The following is a 4648-nucleotide window of genomic DNA, read 5'->3' as shown; positions in this document are numbered from 1 at the left end:
AACCCCTACTCTAAACCCCCAGAATCTTGATAAACTGTATATCACTGGAAAGCTCTCAGAATGTTGTTTTCATATTTCAAGGTCATCTGTTGATAGAAATGATGTAGTAACAGTTTTTTGTTATATGACCCCCCTCCCCCCATAGGAATGCATGGGGGGATATACTATATATCACTGGAAAGCTCTAAGAATGTAGTTTTCATTTCACACGTTTTATTAGTTATAATAATGCAGTGACAGTAATTTATTAATTTGTCACAAGAGAATGAAGCAAACCGTTGACACCTAGTGGCCGTTGTTGGTAAAACTACAAAAATTGTGACACAAATATAATTTTTTGTGATTTTAACTTATATTTGGATACCAACTACTTGAGACCTATATACTTGCACCAGGGGGCCTATGGCCACATGTTTACATTATTACTGTTGTTAAACATTTTCATTTTATAATTTTATTTATCAAATTAATATGTTATTGCATTATTTTTAATTATTACAATAAATGTAAACTGCTATAAACAAATTTCTGTTAAATATTTTCACCTCCAGAAACAACAGTGAAAACCTTAAATTGTCTTCTTACAGATAACCATTGCATTTCATCAAAGTACATGTATGGTCAGACTTAACTTATCTTCAATCATCTTGTTATTGAGTCCCTCCCTCTGAAGTAAAGTATAAAAGTATAAAAGATAGGACTCCTCATTGACTCTCACATAATCTACACTTGACAAAAAGGTGAGTTTTTGTTACATTAACTTCAGCAGTGTACATATGAGTGCAGATGTTTTACTTTTCCTCTTAATTCATTTTCAGATTCATCATGAGAGCTCTTGTGCTTCTTTTCTTGGTCTTTTCTGTTGAGAGTGCACCAGGTAACCTAGACCTTTACAAGATTTACCAAACCCAACTACCCATAATCCAGATTAAATTCCCGTAAAACTTTGAAGGAGTGTAACTTTAAAAGGATCACAGGGGCAACATTTAAAGCATGTATCACAAAAACATAAAACTGGTAGTGACTTTATATTACTTATATTTTATTCACTGTATAGCTGAAGAGAAATGCTCTTATGGATGGACACCTTTTGGTGTTCAATGCTACAAATTCTTCTCTAAGTCAGTTGACTGGATCACAGCTGAGGTACTGTTATTCAGTTATTGTTCAAGGATACTCGATGTCCTGTAATGATTCAAACTAAACAGATTAGATTTTATATTTTCAATAAAATAATCTCTCTCTCTTTAGAAAAACTGTCAATCTGTTGATGCAAATCTTGCATCTGTGCGCAATAAAGTGGAATACAACTTTCTCCTAAGTCTTGCACCTTCTGGCACACGTGCTTGGATTGGTGGCCATGATGGTGAAGTGGTAAATAATTTTGCTCTGAAATGCATACTCAAGTCTGAAGTTATTGACTTTAATAAAAAACAGATTTTTGTTTCTATATATACAATAGCTCATGTTTTATTGTTACAATATCCAACCCAGTATCACGCTAAAGCGTGTAATAGACACGCTGGTCCACTAGAGGATGCGTGTCAATGTCACGCTTTGCCTCCTCTAGGCGTGAAAATGACACGCATTTATGAGGATGATAACCAATAGGGGGCGATAATTCTCTCAATGCCAACAACTTCAACAAGAGAAGCGATGCAGTGATATTGCGTTCTCCGGAGTTCCATGGGTAAGGCTTACTTGGAAATTTGGTGATTAATGTTACTAAAATTGAGTAAATCCTGTGTTTATGTTAAGTCTTTGTTGCAACGTTAGCAATATAATATCACCGCTAAGGCAACAGACAGGTCGCACGCGTTTGGTCAGAATCCAATTGGCTCATATAGGACATAATTGTTGTTCAGGTGCGGTCATTTAAGAAATCCTAAAGTTGGTGCAGCATAACATTTAATTTGCGTGTGTGGACTATGGAGTTATCTATAGTGGTTTTTACGTTACTAAGGTCAGAAACATTATTGGATGACTGTTTGATAATCAGCTAATGTATTAATCACAGAAAGCTGCAGTGACTGCATTATATTATGTTGCTAAACAGTTGTTCTAGCGTTTTTAAACCAGTAGTTTTATTAATTTCGCGCGGAATGCAGTTCGTGAAATAAGCTCTAAATGAAAAAATAACCGATTTAAGTAAATAATTGTGTTCATTGTAAATCTGCTCATCTAAACATACAAGCGGAACCAATCGATCACAGAGATCGATCGCTGCTGACACCGTCAGCAGCACTTACATTCAGATTACAATAATATTTCACATTATAAGTGTTTTTATATCAAATAAATGCAGCCTCGGTGAGCAGAATAGATTTATTTAATTATTTAATATTATTTATATAATATAATTAGGCTAGTTTGTGCAGTTACATGTCAATTGATCGTTAGAAGGGATTAAAATTGATTATGTTCTGTAATTGTTGTTAATAAATCTGTCAAAAGAAAGTGTGTAAAAGTTTGACTACAGTAACCATATCTAACCAAGCTTCAAGTACCAAGATAATTATTTCATTTATTTCTCTGAATTCAGAATTCAGAACTGTTCATTTATGCAGTTTATGCTTTATTTATAGGTAGCATAACTGTTACCTTTTTTTTTACAGTTCTGCATATATAATATGACAAACCTAGGAGACTTTGCTGTAAGAGAATTAATCATGTTTTGGTTTTCTTTTCTCAGGTCCGGTCAGTACCCACCACCCTTCCCTGTTAACATCACCCACAGTTTATACTTTTTCTTAGAAAACCAACGGCTCTTTTAAGAGCCACTTCAATAGACCCTTTTACAGCCCACGTGATCAAATAGCCTGCGTGTGCATTTTGGCAACGGAAGTGATGTTATTTCCCAGTGGTTCTAACGTGTAAGCAACTCAGAAAGTTTATTAAAACGATTTCCCCACATCAAAACGTCTGGTTGTAGCATTTGGTTGCACTAATATAATATACGTATATGTATTTGGCCATCTGCTAACGTATTCTATCCACTCCACTATAGTTCACGGTACACGGTTTAACCGCTTTCTCTACTTCTTATATTATCTATTGATTTTCTGTGTTCTCCTCTACATCTTCTCATGTAAAGCTGCTTTGCAACAATTAACCCTTGTGAAAAGCGCTATATAAATAAAATTGAATTGAATTGAATTGAATTGAATTTGGTAACTGTGTAGAAGATAAGTCAACTTTTTAAACTAACTTTCTCTGTCTGTGTTGCTTCACTGCTGATTCTTGCCGTGCTTCCGTTGCCAAACTGCGTGCACATACGTTGCCACGTCATCATTGTGTACAAACAGTAAAAGGGTCACTCACTCACTCACTCACTCTTTCGCAAGCTTCTCTGTTTTCAAGTAAGTATTGTAATTTTATTCTTTTGTTTTTCTTTCATTTTACTCTCTCTCTCACTGTCCAAAACAATTAGCCTATGCCTCTTTGTCTGACCAATGTAGTATTGTTGAAATGGCTGCTGAGCAAGACAGAGGGAGAGCAGAGGATGTTATCTTCATAGCAAACATGCTTCTTGCTCAAATCAAGGTGAGTATATTTGTTGAGATTGTGTTCTTGCAGTATTGTGATAATTTTAAAGTGTGTGATTTAGAGGGCAATAATTGTGTGAACTGCTCAAGAGTTCGCTGTATTTCAGTATTACCATACAAGGCACACTTTCTTTTATGCAAGGCAGAGGAACCCAAGGGCAAAGCAACAGCCATTAAAGGGAGTACATTTAATGTCAGATAGGTGGAGAAAATGCTGAAGATGGTCCACTACTAAAAAGAAGCAGAAGTGAAGAGCTACAAAGCTTCAGCTACAGGTATCCATGTTCTACCAGATTATTTGTGATTTGTCAGCCTCATTTTTTCTAAGCTATATTACTGTGCCCATTGTTAATGCTTTCTCACAAATTATTGAACTTCTGTTTTCAGTCTGTTTATTGCCTACAGTGAGACCTGCACATTTCTGCACTTGTGATCATGCAAACATCCAGTGTAGAGCACTTCACCTGCCCGGCATGTACACCCAACAATGCTCGCTCTTTGTGCAGATGGCAACAGAAAAACCTCAGACCTTTACTGCAGATGAGACCTTTCCTTTCTGTCATGCATGCCAAGGCTCATTCAACCAAGTGTCAGGTAATGCATATTCTTTATCGTACCATTTGAAACTGTATTTGTATTACTTATTAATACACTGTAACTGTTTATGGTTGTAATATAGGTGTCACACATTTGTTAGATAATCTGGCAAAAATCAGGAAGGTGCTGGTACAACTGCAGTTGAGGAGGTCGAAATGGTCAACAGCTACCTGTCTCGTTGTGGCCTCACAACCAAGTATCTAATTGATGCCTATTTATAATATTTTAGGAAACCTGTCTTTATTTTTTCACTTTTTTATTCTTTCTGTCTAGTACTTTGAGATTGCATAAGAGTAAGCTGTAACTGTTCAAAGTACATAAAAAATTGGCATGTAGTTCTCTCTTAAATTTTAAACTCAATTGTCAGTTTCTGGATTAATTGAAATAGCACAAGCATTAATGGGACCTTTCTTCCTTCATCACATACATGTCTTGTTAATAGCCAGGAATGACATGCTAACTGTCCATGCTATTGGGTGGAACCAACGGAAGCAAGAAGGCCTTCA

At 35.8% G+C, this 4648-nt stretch overlaps 1 long non-coding RNA gene across 1 annotated transcript; it reads left to right on the top strand.

Annotated features, from left to right (window-relative positions):
- The first annotated feature begins 816 nt into the window (after positions 1-816).
- On the top strand, positions 817-1375 carry LOC135779089 (uncharacterized). The gene is made up of 3 exons (XR_010544686.2): positions 817-877; positions 1058-1146; positions 1252-1375. It is a non-coding gene; the product is annotated as an uncharacterized lncRNA (long non-coding RNA).
- The last annotated feature ends 3273 nt before the right edge of the window (positions 1376-4648 follow it).

This window comes from Paramisgurnus dabryanus, chromosome 1, assembly GCF_030506205.2.
Source record: "Paramisgurnus dabryanus chromosome 1, PD_genome_1.1, whole genome shotgun sequence".
Taxonomy (NCBI): domain Eukaryota; kingdom Metazoa; phylum Chordata; class Actinopteri; order Cypriniformes; family Cobitidae; genus Paramisgurnus; species Paramisgurnus dabryanus.
The sequence above is the reverse complement of the archived record's forward strand: the minus strand, read 5'-3'. Positions and strand labels throughout refer to the sequence as shown.